Below are 21,713 nucleotides of genomic sequence, written 5' to 3'. Positions count from 1 at the left end.
ATGACTACAGACTCGTAGCACTCACGTCCGTAGCCATGAAGTGCTTTGAAAGGCTGGTAATGGCTCACATCAACAACATTATCCCAGAAACCCTAGACCCACTCCAATTTGCATACCACCCAAACAGATCCACAGATGATGCAATCTCTATTGCACTCCACACTGCCCATTCCCACCTGGACAAAAGGAACACTTATGTGAGAATGCTATTCCTTGACTACAGATCAGCGTTCAACACCATAGTACCCTCAAAGCTCATGACTAAGCTAAGGATCCTGTGGCTAAACACCTCCCTCTGCAAATGGAACCTGGACTTCCTGACGGGCCGCCCAAAGGTGGTGAGGGTAGGTAGCAACACATCTGCCACGCTAATGCTCAACACTGGATCCCCCCAAGGGTGCGTGCTCAGTCCCCTCCTGTACTCCCTGTTCACCCACGGCTGCATGGCCTGGTACGACTCCAAATTACACAACAGTAACCTGATGACGAGACAGCCTATAGGGAGGAGGTCAGAGACCTGGCCGGGTGGTGCCATAATAACAACCTATCCCTCAACAAATCAAGACTAAGGAGATGATTGTGGACTACAGGAAAAGGAGGACCGAGTACACCCCCATTCTCATCGACGGGGCTGTAGTGGAGCAGGTTCAGAGTTTCAAGTTCCTTGGTGTCCACTGCACCAACAAACTAGAGTGGTCCAAACACACCAAGACAATCGTGAAGAGGGCACGACAAAGCCTATTCCCCCTCAGGAAACTAAAAAGATTTGGCATGTGTCCTCAGATCCTCAGAAGGTTTTCCAGCTGCGCCATCGAGAGCATCCTGACGGGTTGCATCACTGCCTGGTATGGCAACTGCTCTGCCTCCGACCGCAAGGCACTACGGCCCAAGCCAAGCTTCCTGCCACCCAGGAACTCTATACCAGGCAGTGTCAGAGGAAGGCCCTAAAAATTGTCAAAGACCACAGCCACCCCAGTCATAGACTGTTCTCTCTACTACCGCATGGCAAGCGGTACTGGAGTGCCAAGTATAGGACAAAAGGCTTCTCAACAGTTTTTACACCCAAGCCATAAGACTACTGAACAGGTAATCAAATGGCTACCTGGACTATTTGCATTGTGTGGCCCTCTTTTAGGCTGCTGCTCTCTGTTTATCATATGTGTACAGTCACTCTAACTATACATTCATGTACATACAATCTCAATTGGCCCAACCAACCAGTGCTCCCGCACATTGGTTAACCGTGCTATCTGAATTGTGTCCCACCACCCACTACCCACCATCCGCAACCCCTCTTTACGCTACTGCTACTCTCTGTTCATCATATATGCATAGTCACTTTAACCATATCTACATGTACATACTACCTCACTCAACCTGACTAACCGGTGTCTGTATGTAGCCTCGACACTTTAATAGCCTCACTACTGTTTAAAGCCTCACTACTGTTTTTCACTGTCTTTTTACTGTTGTTTTTATTTCTTTACTTACCTATTGTTCACCTAATACCTTTTTGCACTATTGGTTAGAGCCTGTAAGTAAGCATTTCACTGTAAGGATGCCTGTATTCGGCGCACGTGACAAATAAACTTTAATTTGATTTATATATTCAATCAAAACCTCAATAAAAATAAATAAAAAGTTTGATTGTCTACTTTAGAATAGTCATGTTCACAATTTCCCTGAGGGGTGTATGGAGCCAGTCAGCCAATAAGGTAGCCCTACAGGTTAGTTTGGCCAGTTTGGAGAACGCTGCAGTTTTACCACATTCTTCTTCACTGAAAAGTTGTTAAATGAATAACTCCAGTCAGAATAAGAGGTATTTACGCTCATTCAAAGACATTAGACATATGCAGGGATTTCTCCTCTCTGTATGTTTTCTGTTGTTGTTTTCTATAGGGAAGTCCAGGAAGAACCAGAGCAAAATGGTGGATTGGTTACAATGGTGATACATTCATGTGAAGTAATTATTAACTTTAGATAATATATATGCCTATTATAATTAGTTCAGTAACTAGTTCACATGAAGAAGAGAACAGAACATTGCAGTTTCCATTTCCATCAGATAAAGAGGGACAAGGAGAGGAAAGGGGAGAGTGGGGTGTGGTAATCAATGTTTAAAACCAACAGCCCATCCCTCTCTTCCTCACTCCCTCTCTCTCTCTTTCTCTGACTGTCCACCTCCTCGCACAACTTCGGTGAGTGAAAACTAAACTTAGTAAAACATGTACCTGAGTGCCTCGCTGATAAAAACCTTCAGTTTGTTTTAGCTGTGTTTATTTATGATGTGTTAGATGTGCCAAATTATACTTTCTCATCTGGTGGTTTACAACATTTATTTCTAATTGTGTGTAGTTTAATGTTGTATAGTGATTAATACATGACTGCAAAAGTATGAATGACTTCAGGGTGTGCTTTGCAACAGTTAGTAAGTGCCTGTCCACACTGTTTGTGCTCTTGAGCCAAGCTCTGCGGAGGGCGTAACTCTGTCTGCCTTTCCATTCAAACATGTGTGGTGCTACTCAGAGCACTACGCAGTTTAAATGAAAGAATCCCTCTTCTCTTCCTCCCCTCCCCTCTCTCTCTTCCTCCCTCAATCCTTCCATAGTGCAGAACACTACCTCTTTCTATCCTCCACACCCCTCTCTCTCTTCGCTCTCTCTGTCCGTACCATAAACTCTCTCTCCCCTTGCTCTGACCATTCTGTGAGTAGAGTGTGTTTCTAGTTATCAGATGGGCAGTCAGAGGGGTGGTAAGAATGTGTGTCTGGTTGGATGCCTGCTGGTCCTGGGGCAGCTGACAGTGACTCAGAGAGAGATCAGTGGAGTCCACCACAGTGACTGGGGTTGTTCCTTACAACTATAATGTTGTGCTTACCATGTTCGTACTGTGTGGTTGCTTCAACGTCCTTCTTTGACCGCACTTACTGCCATTTACACTGGAGAGGGGGGTCAGCTAAATGAGAGATTTACATTACAGACACTTCCTTAAACTCAGAAGCTTCACACCACCTTGACTACGAGGCAGAGAAAGAGAGAAGAGAGAGGGCAACCTCCCTACATAGTGGCGAGATATGTGAAGGGACAGAGTGAAGATACACACCTTAAGCAAACAAGATAGATAGAGGGTGGAGACAGGTGAGGGGTGGGGGAGGTGCTGGGATTTCTATGTTATCGTTTGCCTGAAATTACCAACGCACCTTTCAGCCGATCCACCAATTTCCTACAATCTGTCTTTTTGTCTATGTGTCTGTCCCTCTCTCTCTCTCTCTATATATATATATATATATATACTTCTCTCTTTCTCTCCTTAAAATCCCCCAGAGTTAATGAGACAGACATGCAAGGGCGTTGGCTAGAGCCATGTCTGTTTGTGTTTAAACAACTCAGCCCCCTCTTCTCTTCCTTTCTCCCCTCCATATCCGCATCTCTCTCTCTTCCTTCTCTCGCCGCCTCTCTCCCTGTCTCCATCTCTTACCTCTCTCCCTCTCTAATTGCCTCTGTTGCGTTGCTCTCCATCTCTCCTCCCCCTCTCTTTCTCTTCCTTTGTGGTAGAGATGTAGAACCTGTTTGCAGTGGGGTGTGTGGGGTGTGGTGTGGTGTCTGTGTAGTTAAGTCTTTGCTGCGTGTGCAACAACCGTTAATATTCTTTAAACCCTCTATTCAACCGGAACCTTATGTTTAAACATGATTACACCAGTGCCAACACGACTTTATTTCCCAGACTTATGGAACGTATGGAATGGTAACCCGGATGTAAGATAAAAATTGATTTGAATTGATAATACTGGAAATTAATAACCTAAACTTGTACCTCCATTCTCTCTCTGTCTCTCTCTGTGTGTGTGCGGGTGCGTGTGTGTGTGTGTGTGCGGTGTGTGACATGGTGTTGTAGTCACCATGTCACAGGTCCAGCAGGGTATGGCATTGCTCATCTCAGCCTTCCACAAGTACTCTGGCAAGGAGGGCGACAAGACGACCCTGAGCAAGGGAGAACTCAAAGATCTGCTCAACGCTGAGGCAGGAGAGATCATGGGGGTGAGTGGATCCTGGGAACAGTTCAGTTCAATCATTCTTTATTAGCAGCACAACCAAATACAATACTAAAGACAGACACTATTGAATATTGAATTGCTTGGAACATCACAAACACATGACCCACCTCATCAATAGAATACTTCTCTCACACCTTTATAAACACACTAACAACTGTGGATTCTAGTTTGAACTGCTGCAATCAAAGTCTCACCCATTACCTCTCTCTCTCGGATCATTATAACAGAAAAACACTGACCAGGCAAAGGTTGACAAGATTTTTCAAAGATCTGGATGCTAACTCAGATGGCAGTGTGGATTTCCAGGAGTACGTCACACTGGTGGCCTGCCTCACCATGTTGTGCAATGAGTTCTTCACCAAGTGTGAAACAGCTCCCCTGCCCACTCTCCCACAGAAGAGCAGCTCTTGCTCCATGAGTGAATTCATGATAAGATTAGCAAGATTCTCAATGCAGGTTCAGAGGGTCAGAGATGCAGGTTTACACAATACACAAAAGGGTTGGGTTGATTATACACACCACACATAGACAGGTGAAGGACACAGACACTACAATGTCATGAGATGAAGAGGAAGCTCTTTTTACTTATCTAGGCAAGTCAGTTAAGAACAAATTCTTATTTTCAATGACAGGGTAGGAAGAGTGGGTTAACTGCCTGTTCAGGGGCAGAACAACAGATTTGTACCTTGTCAGCTCAGGGATTTGAACTTGCAACCTTTCGGTTACTAGTGCAACTCTAACCACTAGGCTACCTTGCCGCCTTCGGTTTGTTTAAAGTGAAAAACGAAATAAACTATTTTAATATGTTTGGAAGAAAGCTGACTTATCATTTGTGCAGGTGTGTGTGTGTTTGTGCATGTGTGATTGTGTTTGTGCATGTGTGATTGGCTGTGTATGTCCTAAATAGGATATAGCAAGCAACATGAATCAAACATGAACCTTTGTTTTCAGACACCCGGTTAAATAATAAAATTGTTGATTATGTCAACGTAACCCAAAACATTAAATTAAATTCTGCGTTTAAGGCATACCCTATATTTGACTACTTAATTACGCTCACAATATTGTTATCTACTCCAGAGGCAGTAAGAATACAGGAAGTCAACTGTTACTGTGAAGGTTAAATAGAGCCACATATAGAACCATCTCCAAGATGAAGCCTCCTACCCAGCAACATGAAACAACAAAGATAATATCCAAATAATGATACTGTATCGCTGGTCTCCATAGAAGAACCATATCCAAGATGAAGCCTCCCACCAAGCAACATGAAACAACAAAGATAATATCCAAAGAATGATACTGTATCGCAGGTCTCCATAGAGAACATATTGGACAATACTGAAGATGAAAATTAAGATGAGCCGTAGTCCAGCAATCGCCTCGTTTTAGATTAAATCTGCTGTAGAGTCACCATTTACACAAGCACACGCAACGTAACATGCAAGCCAAGGGGGCCCATTGTATAATTTCCTACGAACGAAGAAACCGGAAGTGTGATTGTTTTGTTCTGAAGAAGGTGTTATGGCGGCGCCAGTGGAGGGAATTTCAAAATTGGAGCAGATCCTGCTAAATAGAGTTAATCTAACCTCATGTATTAACAGTGAAAACTACAAGAAATGCGTGAGCTGTCATTCCGGGGCGCTTCCTCATAACAGTAAGCGGAGAATAAACGACATGATTGAATTTGCATAGCTTTAGTTAACGTTAGCTAGCTAATTAGCCAAGAAAACCCTATAACGTTAGCTGGCTAGTAGTACAACAAGTAAAGTTAGCTGGCTAACTGACTGGTGAACTTTCTAGCATGTCTGCTGTCGTCGTTAGCTAGCTACCTGGCGGTGTGCTGAAAGCTCCCACTGAATGGAATCTAGCCAGAGATCTAACGTTAGCTAGATAACGTCACCCGTCATATCTAGTTTGGAAATGTAAAGTTAACGTTATTCAACCTACACTACAGATCCAACAATGGTAAGGGACTGGGTTCGGCATAGGACTCAAAATATGTTCAGTTTGCTCCATCAGAAGGTTAGGTTAGGGAGTGTTCGGCAGAGTGATAATGTGAGTGATAATGTAACTGCCATTCAGAACCATACAAAATATTCTTGGGCATTGACTGCCTTTGCCTTGTATCTTACCTATCGGTAACAGAGCCTTTTGAAAGGTAGCCAGACTGGTGACCTAAGATGACCAGAGTAGGTCCCCTGCAGCAGCGTCTTCTAGCAGGGTGCAGTGACCCAGACATCTGGCTGGTCCCCTGCCTGCCCCGGTGCCCCTGGTCCCCGCTAGCCTCCTGCGGTGCCCGGAACTGGACCTGTCTCTCCCCCTCAGCCCAGACCCGCCCACGACCCAACCCGGCTAGCCTGCTGAGGGGACTCAGCCACCGGCAGTCAGTCTGACACACACACACTGACGGACAGTCACAGATGGTGCTTTTCTCAGTTGTCAAGACAGCCGTAGAAATGATAGAGATCTGTGTGTGTTGGTCTGTGTTTTGGAGAGACATCACTGAAGTGTGCCCCTGACTCTACAGGTGCGATTTGTCTCCGCGGTGCCTGTGGTTGACACGGTGATAGCAGAGCCTAGCAAAGACCCTCCACCTTGGCAATGCCCTGGACACTCCAGCAGTTACTCAAAGGGAAAAGACTCCATGGTAACTAACCCTCTGGTCTAGAGTCTGATGTACTCATGTTCCCCTGCACAAGGTGTGCATCAACCAATGGTTGTGTGCCACGTCATGGACTGTGCCGTCGCACCAGATTGCTATAACGTGATGTGGTTAGGCTGATACATGAAATACCTATCCAGGTGTTATAAGATCTGGCATGAGTCAGCAATGTCTGAGCAGAGGACTGGTCAATATCTCTTCCTGTATTCCTCCCATAGGTGGAGAACTGCGTTGGAGGGCAAGGTCAGAAACCAATGAGGAGGCTCCCTGTGAGGAGAGGGGTGGCAGCCTCCTGAAGGGCGGAGTTAAATACTACTCTGGCTCTGACTGACTGAGCTAGATAACGTGGCAGGGGCAGAGTTTAACTCCCAGAAGGCCGTGCAGGGAGCAACTACAGAAGTCAGACAGAACCAGAGAACAGCATCAGCGCCCGGGCTACAGAGGGTAGCACACGGCTTACATACAGACATAAACATACACACAGAAACACACACATGCAGACATAAACAGAAACACACACATGTAGACATTAACACACACACACAGAACACACATACAGACATAAACACACACACAGAAACACACGAGATATGAAGCACACAAAAAGAGCATGCAAGAGCACGTGGACATGAAGCACCTGACTAACTGGTGTAGTATGGCGCATGTCTATGGAAAGTGAAACGTCCCTCCATCCCAGCACCTCTACAGGGCTGGTCAGTGTGATCAGGAGGAGAGCTTATCAGCCAGGCTCTACGTGACAGGCTTCAGCTGGTCTCGCCCACATGCAGCCATGGCAGCAAGGTAAGTCCCTCTCATACCCCATCTGATTTACATTTACGTGTGTGTGTGTGTAAGTAATATGTAAATCAAAGGAGTGTTGTGTAGGAAATCACTCATGACCTGCAACTGGTCCATAACTGGATTTGTAATCTGTGTGTGTGTGAGCAGAAAGGACAGTCCTGACCTGCAGGTTTTTCTTCAGGGGGATCTGCTGAGAAAGCCCCTCCTACCAGGGAGGAGATTACCATACCACGCCCCCAGCCCATCCCACGCCCGCAGACACAACCCACCAGGCCTCTGCAGGGCCACACATGCTGGGAGGCTGGACCCTGACACACACACACTTACTCTGAACCTCTAGACTGAAAGGCCCTGTCCCAAAACTTAAGAAGAGCATTATCCCTTCTTTCCCTCCCTACCTCTGTCATTCTCAGATATAAATATGATATTTTAAACTAATTTAAGATATTAAAGGAATGAACCTGTATCATGTTGATGAGCGATCTTTACTGCTTGCGTGTGCTTGAGCCTTCGTTTCGTTTGTGCTTGCTTGCATGCGTGACGAGTTGGTGTTGGAGAGCAAGGGAGGAGGTAGAGGTGCTAGAGGGATGAAGAGGTGAGAGAATTGTTCAGGGATCGAACTGCTGCAAGGTGAGTACACAGCTTCAATTCACACTGCTGGGTGTGTACTATTTGTAACGTGTGTGTATAGAGGGCAATAGTAATGGTGTCTCTTGTAGACACTAACGGAAGCTAACTCTGCCATGGCTTATTGGCCAAAGCCTATGGGGACATGTATGGGTTTGAGGATAAATGCCCGACATTTATGTAATCAAAACAAGCACAAAGGCATTATCAAATCAAAAGTTTGCTTGTCACGTGCGCCGAATACAACAGGTGTAAACCTTACAGTGAAATGCTTACTTACCGGCCTAACCAACAGTGCCATTTTAAGTAAAAAATAGGTATTAGGTGAACAATAGATAATTAAAAAGACTCCATCTTTCCCAGATTAACTCAATTGAAATGGGAATTGAGCCCACATCACCTAGATATGTTGTTTTATATCTCCTAGATATGTTGTTTTATATCTCCTAGATGTGTTGTGTTTTACATCTCTAGATGTGTTTTTTCATCTCCTAGATGTGTTGTTTTACATCTCCTAGATGTGTTGTGTTTACATCTCCTAGATGTGTTGTGTTTTACATCTCCTAGATGTGTTGTGTTTTATATCTCCTAGATGTGTTGTGTTTTACATCTCCTAGATGTGTTGTGTTTACATCTCCTAGATGTGTTGTTTTACATCTCCTAGATGTGTTGTGTTTTACATCTCATAGATGTGTTGTGTTTACATCTCCTAGATGTGTTGTTTTTACATCTCCTAGATGTGTTGTTTTATATCTCCTAGATGTTTGTTTTATCTCCTAGATGTGTTTGTTGTTTTACATCTCCTAGATGTGTTGTGTTTTACATCTCCTAGATGTGTTGTGTTTTACATCTCCTAGATGTGTTGTGTTTTACATCTCCTAGATGTGTTGTTTTACATCTCCTAGATGTGTTTTTTACATCTCCTAGATGTGTTGTGTTTTACATCTCCTAGATGTGTTGTGTTTTACATCTCCTAGATGTGTTGTTTTACATCTCCTAGATGTGTTGTGTTTTACATCTCCTAGATGTGTTGTGTTTTACATCTCATAGATGTGTTGTGTTTTACATCTCCTAGATGTGTTGTGTTTTACATCTCCTAGATGTGTTGTGTTTTACATCTCCTAGATGTGTTGTGTTTTACATCTCCTAGATGTGTTGTGTTTTACATCTCCTAGATGTGTTGTGTTTTACATCTCATAGATGTGTTGTGTTTTACATCTCATAGATGTGTTGTGTTTTACATCTCATAGATGTGTTGTGTTTTACATCTCATAGATGTGTTGTGTTTTACATCTCATAGATGTGTTGTGTTTTACATCTCATAGATGTGTTGTGTTTTTACATCTCATAGATGTGTTGTGTTTACATCTCATAGATGTGTTGTGTTTTATATCTCCTAGATGTGTTGTTTTACATCATAGATGTGTTGTGTTTTACATCTCCTAGATGTGTTGTGTTTTACATCTCCTAGATGTGTTGTGTTTTACATCTCCTAGATGTGTTGTTTTACATCTCATAGATGTGTTGTGTTTTACATCTCATAGATGTGTTGTGTTTACATCTCCTAGATGTGTTGTTTTATTGTGTTTTTTTACATCTCCTAGATGTGTTGTGTTTACATCATCTTTTACATCTCCTAGATGTGTTGTGTTTTACATCTCCTAGATGTGTTGTGTTTTACATCTCCTAGATGTGTTGTGTTTTACATCTCCTAGATGTGTTGTGTTTTACATCTCATAGATGTGTTGTGTTTACATCTCATAGACCTAGATGTGTTGTTTTTACATCTCCTAGATGTGTTGTGTTTTTGTGTTTTACATCTCCTAGATGTGTTGTGTTTTACATCTCCTAGATGTGTTGTGTTTTACATCTCCTAGATGTGTTGTGTTTTACATCTCCTAGATGTGTTGTGTTTACATCTCTAGATGTGTTGTGTTTTACATCTCATAGATGTGTTGTGTTTTACATCTCCTAGATGTGTTGTTTTACATCTCATAGATGTGTTGTGTTTTACATCTCATAGATGTGTTGTGTTCATCTCAGATGTGTTGTGTTTTACATCTCATAGATGTGTTGTGTTTTACATCTCATAGACGTGTGTGTTTTACATCACCTAGATGTGTGTGTTTTACATCTCCTAGATGTGTTGTTTTACATCTCCTAGATGTGTTGTGTTTTACATCTCCTAGATGTGTTGTGTTTTACATCTCATAGATGTGTTGTGTTTTACATCTCATAGATGTGTTGTTTTTACATCTCCTAGATGTGTTGTGTTTTACATCTCCTAGATGTGTTGTTTTACATCTCCTAGATGTGTTGTTTTACATCTCCTAGATGTGTTGTTTTACATCTCCTAGATGTGTTGTTTTACATCTCCTAGATGTGTTGTTTTACATCTCCTAGATGTGTTGTTTTACATCTCCTAGATGTGTTGTTTTACATCTCCTAGATGTGTTGTGTTTTACATCTCCTAGATGTGTTGTGTTTTACATCTCCTAGACGTGTTGTGTTTTACATCTCATAGACGTGTTGTGTTTTTATCTCATAGACGTGTTGTGTTTTACATCTCATAGACGTGTTGTGTTTTACATCTCATAGACGTGTTGTGTTTTACATCTCATAGACGTGTTGTGTTTTACATCTCATAGACGTGTTGTGTTTTACATCTCATAGACGTGTTGTGTTTTACATCTCCTAGATGTGTTGTGTTTTACATCTCCTAGATGTGTTGTTTTTACATCTCCTAGATGTGTTGTGTTTTACATCTCTAGATGTGTTGTGTTTTACATCTCATAGATGTGTTGTGTTTATATCTCCTCCTAGATGTGTTGATGTGTTGTGTTTTACATCTCATAGATGTGTTGTGTTTTACATCTCATAGATGTGTTGTGTTTTACATCTCATAGATGTTGTTTTACATCTCCTAGATGTGTTGTTTTACATCTCCTAGATGTGTTGTTTTTACATCTCCTAGATGTGTTGTGTTTTTACATCTCCTAGATGTGTTGTGTTTTACATCTCCTAGATGTGTTGTTTTATATCTCCTAGATGTGTTGTTTTACATCTCCTAGATGTGTTGTGTTTTACATCTCCTAGATGTGTTGTTTTTACATCTCCTAGATGTGTTGTTTTACATCACCTAGATGTGTTGTTTTACATCTCCTAGATGTTGTGTTTTACATCTCATAGATGTGTTGTGTTTTACATCTCATAGATGTGTTGTGTTTTACATCTCAGATGTGTTGTTTTTTACATCTCCTAGATGTGTTGTTTTACATCACCTGATGTGTTGTGATGTGTTGTTTTACATCTCCTAGATGTGTTGTGTTTTACATCTCATAGATGTGTTGTGTTTTACATCTCCTAGATGTGTTGTGTTTTACATCTCCTAGATGTGTTGTTTTACATCTCCTAGATGTGTTGTGTTTACATCTCCTAGATGTGTTGTGTTTTACATCTCCTAGATGTGTTGTTTTTACATCTCCTAGATGTGTTGTTTTACATCTCCTAGATGTGTTGTTTTACATCTCCTAGATGTGTTGTGTTTACATCTCCTAGATGTGTTGTTTTACATCTCATAGATGTGTTGTGATGTGTTGTTTTACATCTCATAGATGTGTTTTACATCTCCTAGATGTGTTTTTTACATCTCATAGATGTTGTGATGTGTTGTGTTTTACATCTCATAGATGTGTTGTGTTTTACATCTCATAGATGTTGTTTTTACATCTCATAGACGTGTTGTGCTTACATCTCATAGATGTGTTGTGTTTTACATCTCATAGACGTGTTGTGTTTTACATCTCATAGACGTGTTGTGTTTTACATCTCCTAGATGTGTTGTTTTTACATCTCCTAGATGTGTTGTGTTTTACATCTCCTAGATGTGTTGTTTTACATCTCCTAGATGTGTTTTACATCTCCTAGATGTGTTGTTTTATATCTCCTAGATGTGTTGTTTTACATCTCCTAGATGTGTTGTTTTTACATCTCCTAGATGTGTTGTGTTTACATCTCCTAGATGTGTTGTGTTTACATCTCATAGATGTGTTGTGTTTTACATCTCCTAGATGTGTTGTGTTTTACATCTCATAGATGTGTTGTTTTACATCTCATAGATGTGTTGTTTTACATCTCCTAGATGTGTTGTGTTTTACATCTCCTAGATGTGTTGTGTTTTACATCTCCTAGATGTGTTGTGTTTTACATCTCCTAGACGTGTTGTGTGTTTTAGATGTGTTGTGTTTTACATCTCATAGATGTGTTGTGTTTTACATCTCATAGATGTGTTGTGTTTACATCTCATAGATGTGTTGTGTTTTACATCTCATAGATGTGTTGTGTTTTACATCTCATAGATGTGTTGTGTTTACATCTCATAGATGTGTTGTGTTTTTACATCTCCTAGATGTGTTGTTTACATCTCCTAGATGTGTTGTTTTACATCTCCTAGATGTGTTGTGTTTTACATCTCATAGATGTGTGTTGTGTTTTACATCTCTAGATGTGTTGTGTTTTACATCTCATAGATGTGTTGTGTTTTACATCTCCTAGATGTGTTGTTTTATATCTCCTAGTTTTACATCTCATAGACGTGTTGTGTTTTTACATCTCATAGATGTGTTGTGTTTTACATCTCATAGACGTGTTGTGTTTTACATCTCCTAGATGTTTTTTACAACTCCTAGATTGTGTTTACATCTCCTAGATGTGTTGTTTTACATCTCCTAGATGTGTTGTTTTTACATCTCCTAGATGTGTTGTTTTACATCTCCTAGATGTGTTGTGTTTACATCTCCTAGATGTGTTGTTTTACATCTCCTAGATGTGTTGTTTTACATCTCCTAGATGTGTTGTTTTTACATCTCCTAGACGTTTTACAACTCCTAGATGTGTTGTGTTTTACATCTCATAGACGTCTTGTGTTTTACATCTCCTAGACGTGTTGTGTTTACATCTCCTAGACGTGTTGTGCTTTTACATCTCCTAGATGTGTTGTTTACATCCCTAGACGTGTTGTGTTTACATCTCCTATAGACGTGTTGTGTTTTACAACTCTAGATGTTGTTTTACAACTAGATGTGTTGTTTTTTACATCTCATAGATGTGTGTTGTGTTTTATATCTCCTAGATGTGTTGTTTTACAACTCCTAGATGTGTTGTTTTACATCTCCTAGATGTGTTGTTTTACAACTCCTAGATGTGTTGTTTTACAACTCCTAGATGTGTTGTTTTACATCTCCTAGATGTGTTGTTTTACAACTCCTAGATGTGTTGTTTTACAACTCCTAGATGTGTTGTTTTACAACTCCTAGATGTGTTGTTTTACATCTCCTAGATGTGTTGTTTTACATCTCCTAGATGTGTTGTGTTTTACATCTCCTAGATGTGTTGTTTTACATCTCCTAGATGTGTTGTGTTTTACATCTCCTAGATGTGTTGTGTTTACATCTCCTAGATGTGTTGTGTTTACATCTCCTAGATGTGTTGTTTTACAACTCCTAGATGTGTTGTTTTACAACTCCTAGATGTGTTGTTTTACAACTCCTAGATGTGTTGTTTTACATCTCCTAGATGTGTTGTTTTACAACTCCTAGATGTGTTGTTTTATATCTCCTAGATGTGTTGTTTTACATCTCCTAGATGTGTTGTTTTACATCTCCTAGATGTGTTGTTTTACATCTCCTAGATGTGTTGTTTTACATCTCCTAGATGTGTTGTTTTACATCTCCTAGATGTGTTGTGTTTACATCTCCTAGATGTGTTGTGTTTTACATCTCCTAGATGTGTTGTGTTTTACATCTCATAGATGTGTTGTGTTTTACATCTCACCTAGATGTGTTGTTTTACATCTCCCAGATGTGTTGTTTTTACATCTCATAGACGTGTTGTGTTTTACATCTCCTAGATGTGTTGTGTTTTACATCTCATAGATGTGTTGTTTTTACATCTCCTAGATGTGTTGTGTTTTACATCTCCTAGATGTGTTGTGTTTACATCTCCTAGATGTGTGTGTTTTACATCTCCTAGATGTGTTGTTTTATATCTCCTAGATGTGTTGTTTTTTACATCTCCTAGATGTGTTGTTTTACATCTCCTAGATGTGTTGTTTTACATCTCCTAGATGTGTTGTTTCACATCTCCTAGATGTGTTGTTTTACATCTCCTAGATGTGTTGTGTTTACATCTCCTAGATGTGTTGTTTTACATCTCCTAGATGTGTTGTGTTTACATCTCAACTAGATGTGTTGTTTTACATCTCCTAGACGTGTTGTTTTATATCTCCTAGATGTGTTGTGTTTTACATCTCCTAGATGTGTTGTTTTACATCTCCTAGATGTGTTGTTTTTACATCTCCTAGATGTGTTGTGTTTTCTCCTACATCTCCTAGATGTGTTGTGTTTTACATCTCCTAGATGTGTTGTGTTTTACATCTCATAGATGTGTTGTGTTTTACATCTCATAGATGTGTTGTGTTTTACATCTCCTAGATGTGTTGTGTTTTACATCTCCTAGATGTGTTGTGTTTTACATCTCCTAGATGTTGTTTTACAACTCCTAGATGTGTTGTTTTACACATCTCCTAGATGTGTTTTGATGTTATAACCTAGATGTGTTGTTTTACATCTCCTAGATGTGTTGTGTTTTACATCTCCTAGATGTGTTGTGTTTATACATCTCCTAGATGTGTTGTGTTTTACATCTCATAGATGTGTTGTGTTTTACATCTCATAGATGTGTTGTGTTTACATCTCATAGATGTGTTGTGTTTTACATCTCATAGATGTGTTGTGTTTTACATCTCATAGATGTGTTGTGTTTTACATCTCCTAGATGTGTTGTGTTTTACATCTCATAGATGTGTTGTGCTTACATCTCCTCGATGTGTTGTGTTTTACATCTCCTAGACGTGTTGTGTTTTACATCTCCTAGATGTGTGTGTTTTACATCTCCTAGATGTGTTGTGTTTTACATCTCCTAGATGTGTTTTGTTTTACATCTCCTAGATGTTGTTTTACATCTCTAGATGTGTTGTGTTTTACATCTCCTAGATGTGTTGTTTTACATCTCCTAGATGTGTTGTGTTTTACATCTCCTAGATGTGTTGTGTTTTACATCTCCTAGATGTGTTGTGTTTTACATCTCTAGATGTGTTTTACATCTCCTAGATGTGTTTTGTTTTATATCTCCTAGATGTGTTGTGTTTTACATCTCATAGATGTGTTGTGTTTTACATCTCATAGATGTGTTGTGTTTTACATCTCCTAGATGTGTTGTGTTTTACATCTCATAGACGTGTTGTGTTTTACATCTCATAGATGTGTTGTGTTTTACATCTCATAGACGTGTTGTGTTTTACATCTCATAGATGTGTTGTGTGTTTTACATTTCATAGATGTGTTGTGTTTTACATCTCATAGACGTGTTTTGTTTTACATCTCCTAGATGTGTTGTGTGTTTTACATCTCATAGACGTGTTGTGTTTTACATCTCCTAGATGTGTTGTGTTTTACATCTCCTAGATGTGTTGTGTTTTACATCTCCTAGATGTGTTGTGTTTTACATCTCCTAGATGTGTTGTGTTTTACATCTCCTAGATGTGTTGTGTTTTACATCTCCTAGATGTGTTGTGTTTTACATCTCCTAGATGTGTTGTTTTACATCTCCTAGATGTGTTGTGTTTTTACATCTCCTAGATGTGTTGTGATTTTGTTTACAACTCCTAGACGTGTTGTTTTTACATCTCCTAGATGTGTGTTTTACATGTGTTTTACATCTCCTAGATGTGTTGTGTTTTACATCTCCTAGATGTGTTGTGTTTTACATCTCATAGACGTGTTGTGTTTTACATCTCATAGACGTGTTGTGTTTTTTACATCTCCTAGATGTGTTGTGTTTTACATCTCATAGACGTGTTGTGTTTTACATCTCATAGACGTGCTGTGTTTTACATCTCATAGACGTGTTGTTTTTACATCTCATAGACGTGTTGTGTTTTACATCTCATAGACGTGTTGTGTTTTACATCTCATAGACGTGTTGTGTTTACATCTCCTAGATGTTGTGTTTTACATCTCCTAGATGTGTTGTTTTACATCTCCTAGATGTGGTGTGTTTTACATCTCATAGATGTGTGTTCAGGACCATCTCCAGTTAGAATCCATCAGCCTACGTCACCCTGTGCTGTAACCTGGGTGATATAGACCATCCACACTTTCTCTCTCTCTCTCACACACAGGCACGCTTGGATTACCAGGACGTGTGCTCCGGCATGCTGACCAACTGGCAGGTGTCTTCACTGACATTTCAACATGTCCCTGATTGAGTCTGTAATACCAACATGTTTCAGCAGACCACCATAGTCCCTGTGCCCAAGAACACAAAGGCAACCTGCCTAAATGACTACAGACTCGTAGCACTCACGTCCGTAGCCATGAAGTGCTTTGAAAGGCTGGTAATGGCTCACATCAACAACATTATCCCAGAAACCCTAGACCCACTCCACTTGCATACCACCCAAACAGATCCACAGATGATGCAATCTCTATTGCACTCCACACTGCCCATTCCCACCTGGACAAAAGGAACACTTATGTGAGAATGCTATTCCTGACTACAGATCAGCGCTCAACACCATAGTACCCTCAAAGCTCATGACTAAGCTAAGGATCCTGTGGCCAAACACCTCCCTCTGCAAATGGAACCTGGACTTCCTGGACGGGCCGCCCAAAGGTGGTGAGGGTAGGTAGCAACACATCTGCCACGCTAATGCTCAACACTGGATCCCCTAGGCGTGCTCAGTCCCCTCCCCTGTACCCCTGTTCACCCACGGCTGCATGGCCTGGCACGACTTCAAATTACACAACAGTAACCTGATGACGAGACAGCCTATAGGGAGGAGGTCAGAGACCTGGCCGGGTGGTGCCATAATAACAACCTATCCTCAACAAATCAAGACTAAGGAGATGATTGTGGACTACAGGAAAAAGGAGGACGAGTACACCCTCATTCTCATCGACGGGCTGAAAGTGGAGCAGGTTCAGAGTTTCAAGTTCCTTGGTGTCCACTGCACCAACAAACTAGAGTGGTCCAAACACACCAAGACAATCGTGAAGAGGGCACGCATAAAGCCTATTCCTCAGGAAACTAAAAAGATTTGGCATGGGTCCTGAGCCTCAAAAGGTTCTACAGCTGCAACATCGAGAGCATCCTGACTGGTTGCATCACTGCCTGGTACGGCAATTGCTCAGCCTCCGACCGCAAGGCACTACAGAGAGGCAGGTACGTGACGGCCCAGTACATCACTGGGGCAAAGCTGCCTGCCATCCAGGACCTCTACACCAGGCGGTGTCAGAGGAAGGCCCTAAGAATTGTCAAAGACCACAGCCACCCCAGTCATAGACTGTTCTTCTACTACCGCATGGCAAGCGGTACCGGAGTGCCAAGTCTAGACAAAAAGGCTTCTCAACAGTTTTACCCCTCAAGCCATAAGACTCTGAACAGGTAATCAAATGGCTACCTGACTATTTGCATTATGTGCCCCAACCCTCTTTAGGCTGCTACTCTCTGTTTATCATATATGCATAGTCACTTTAACTATACATTCATGTACATACTACCAATTGGCCCGACCAACCATTGCTCCTGCATTGGCTAACCGGGCTATCTGCATTGTGTCCCACCACCCGCCACCCACCACCTGCCAACCCCTCTTTACGCTACTGCTACTCTCTGTTCATCATATATGCATAGTCACTTTAACCATATCTACATGCACATACTACCTCACTCAACCTGACTAACCGGTGTCTGTATGTAGCCTCGACACTTTAATAGCCTCACTACTGTTTAAAGCCTCACTACTGTTTTTCACTGTCTTTTTACTGTTGTTTTTATTTCTTTACTTACCTATTGTTCACCTAATACCTTTTTGCACTATTGGTTAGAGCCTGTAAGTAAGCATTTCACTGTAAGGTGGTATTCGGCGCACGTGACAAATAAACTTTAATTTGATTTATATATTCAATCAAAACCTCAATAAAAATAAATAAAAAGTTTGATTGTCTACTTTAGAATAGTCATGTTCACAATTTCCCTGAGGGGTGTATGGAGCCAGTCAGCCAATAAGGTAGCCCTACAGGTTAGTTTGGCCAGTTTGGAGAACGCTGCAGTTTTACCACATTCTTCTTCACTGAAAAGTTGTTAAATGAATAACTCCAGTCAGAATAAGAGGTATTTACGCTCATTCAAAGACATTAGACATATGCAGGGATTTCTCCTCTCTGTATGTTTTCTGTTGTTGTTTTCTATAGGGAAGTCCAGGAAGAACCAGAGCAAAATGGTGGATTGGTTACAATGGTGATACATTCATGTGAAGTAATTATTAACTTTAGATAATATATATGCCTATTATAATTAGTTCAGTAACTAGTTCACATGAAGAAGAGAACAGAACATTGCAGTTTCCATTTCCATCAGATAAAGAGGGACAAGGAGAGGAAAGGGGAGAGTGGGGTGTGGTAATCAATGTTTAAAACCAACAGCCCATCCCTCTCTTCCTCACTCCCTCTCTCTCTCTTTCTCTGACTGTCCACCTCCTCGCACAACTTCGGTGAGTGAAAACTAAACTTAGTAAAACATGTACCTGAGTGCCTCGCTGATAAAAACCTTCAGTTTGTTTTAGCTGTGTTTATTTATGATGTGTTAGATGTGCCAAATTATACTTTCTCATCTGGTGGTTTACAACATTTATTTCTAATTGTGTGTAGTTTAATGTTGTATAGTGATTAATACATGACTGCAAAAGTATGAATGACTTCAGGGTGTGCTTTGCAACAGTTAGTAAGTGCCTGTCCACACTGTTTGTGCTCTTGAGCCAAGCTCTGCGGAGGGCGTAACTCTGTCTGCCTTTCCATTCAAACATGTGTGGTGCTACTCAGAGCACTACGCAGTTTAAATGAAAGAATCCCTCTTCTCTTCCTCCCCTCCCCTCTCTCTCTTCCTCCCTCAATCCTTCCATAGTGCAGAACACTACCTCTTTCTATCCTCCACACCCCTCTCTCTCTTTCGCTCTCTCTGTCCGTACCATAAACTCTCTCTCCCCTTGCTCTGACCATTCTGTGAGTAGAGTGTGTTTCTAGTTATCAGATGGGCAGTCAGAGGGGTGGTAAGAATGTGTCTGGTTGATGCCTGCTGGTCCTGGGGCAGCTGACAGTGACTCAGAGAGAGATCAGTGGGAGTCCACCACAGTGACTGGGGTTGTTCCTGTTATAATGTTGTGCCACTCATGTTCGTACTGTGTGGTTGCTTCAACGTCCTTCTTTGACCGCACTTACTGCCATTTTACACTGGAGAGGGGGTCAGCTAAATGAGAGATTTACATTACAGACACTTCCTAACTGTAGAAGCTTCACACCACCTTGACTACGAGGCAGAGAAAGAGAGAAGAGAGAGGGCAACTTCCCTACATAGTGGCGAGATATGTGAAGATACACACCTTAAGCAAACAAGATAGATAGAGGTGGAGACAGGTGAGGGGTGGGGGGAGGTGCTGGGATTTCTGTGTTATCGTTTGCCTGAAATTACCAACGCACCTTTCAGCCGATCCACCAATTTCCTACAATCTGTCTTTTTGTCTATGTGTCTGTCCCTCTCTCTCTCTCTATATATATATATATATATACTTCTCTCTTTCTCTCCTTAAAATCCCAAGAGTTAATGAGACAGACATGCAAGGGCGTTTGCTGAGCCATGTCTGTTTGTGTTTAAACAACTCAGCCCCTCTTCTCTTCCTTTCTCCCTCCATATCCGTGATCTCTCTCTCTTCCTTCCTCGCCGCCTCTCCTGTCTCCATCTCTTACCTCTCTCCCTCTCTAATTGCCTCTGTTGCGTTGCTCTCCATCTCCTCCCCCTCTCTTCTTTCCTTTTGTGGTAGAGATGTAGAACCTGTTTGCAGTGGGGTGTGGGGGTGGTGTGGTGTCTGTGTAGTTAAGTCTTTTATGCGTGTGCAACAACCGTTAATATTCTTTAAACCCTCTATTCAACCGAACCTTATGTTTAAACATGATTACACCAGTGCCAACACGACTTTATTTCCCAGACTTATGGAACGTATGGAATGGTAAATCGGATGTAAGATAAAAATTGATTTGAATTGATAATACTGGAAATTAATAACCTAAACTTGTACCTCCATTCTCTCTCTCTGTCTCTCTGTGTGTGCGTGCGTGCGTGTGTGCGTGTGTGACATGGTGTTGTAGTCACCATGTCACAGGTCCAGCAGGGTATGGCATTGCTCATCTCAGCCTTCCACAAGTACTCTGGCAAGGAGGGCTTACAAGACGACCCTGGAGCAAGGGAGAACTCAAAGATCTGCTCAACGCTGAGCTTGGAGATCATGGGGGTGAGTGGATCCTGGGAACAGTTCAGTTCAATCATTCTTTATTAGCAGCACACCAAATACAATAATGCTAAAGACAGACACTATTGAAATATTGAATTGCTTGGAACATCACAAACACATGACCCACCTCATCCAATAGAATAACTTCTCTCACACCTTTATAAACACATAACAACTGTATGGATTCTAGTTTGAACTGCTGCAATCAAAGTCTCACCTATTACCTCTCTCTCTCTCGGATCATTATAACAGAAAACACTGACCAGGCAAAGGTTGACAAGATTTTCAAAGATCTGGATGCTAACTCAGATGGCAGTGTGGATTTCCAGGAGTACGTCACACTGGTGGCCTGCCTCACCATGTTGTGCAATGAGTTCTTCACCAAGAAGTGAAACAGCTCCCCCTGCCCACTCTCCACAGAAGAGCAGCTCTTGCTCCATGAGTGAATTCATGATAAGATTAGCAAGATTCTCAATGCAGGTTCAGAGGGTCAGAGATGCAGGTTTACACACATACACAAAAAGGGTTGGGTTGATTATACACCACACATAGACAGGTGAAGGACACAGACACTACAATGTCATGAGATGAAGAGGAAGCTCTTTTTACTTATCTAGGCAAGTCAGTTAAGAACAAATTCTTATTTTCAATGACAGGGTAGGAAGAGTGGGTTAACTGCCTGTTCAGGGGCAGAACAACAGATTTGTACCTTGTCAGCTCAGGGATTTGAACTTGCAACCTTTCGGTTACCAGTGCAACTCTAACCACTAGGCTACCTTGCCGCCTTCGGGTTTGTTTAAAGTGAAAAACGAAATAAACTATTTTAATATGTTTGGAAGAAAGCTGACTTATCATTTGTGCAGGTGTGTGTGTGTTTGTGCATGTGTGATTGTGTTTGTGCATATGTGATTGGCTGTGTATGTCCTAAATAGGATATAGCAAGCAACATGAATCAAACATGAACCTTTGTTTTCAGACACCCGGTTAAATAAATAAAATTGTTGATTATGTCAACGTAACCCAAAACATTAAATTAAATTCTGCGTTTAAGGTATACCCTATATTTGACTACTTAATTACGTCACAATATTGTTATCTACTCCAGAGGCAGTAAGAATACAGGAAGTCAACTGTTACTGTGAAGGTTAAATAGAGCCACATAT

At 41.3% G+C, this 21,713-nt stretch overlaps 2 pseudogenes; both read left to right on the top strand.

Annotated features, from left to right (window-relative positions):
* Window positions 1-1,916: 1,916 nt before the first annotated feature.
* On the top strand, window positions 1,917-4,968 carry LOC127914913 (ictacalcin-like; annotated as a pseudogene).
* A 1,257-nt stretch (window positions 4,969-6,225) lies between these two features.
* On the top strand, window positions 6,226-7,832 carry LOC127914912 (protein phosphatase 1 regulatory subunit 35-like; annotated as a pseudogene).
* The last annotated feature ends 13,881 nt before the right edge of the window (window positions 7,833-21,713 follow it).

Source organism: Oncorhynchus keta, chromosome 34, assembly GCF_023373465.1.
Source record: "Oncorhynchus keta strain PuntledgeMale-10-30-2019 chromosome 34, Oket_V2, whole genome shotgun sequence".
Lineage (NCBI taxonomy): Eukaryota > Metazoa > Chordata > Actinopteri > Salmoniformes > Salmonidae > Oncorhynchus > Oncorhynchus keta.
This window is presented reverse-complemented; position numbering and strand designations above follow the sequence as displayed.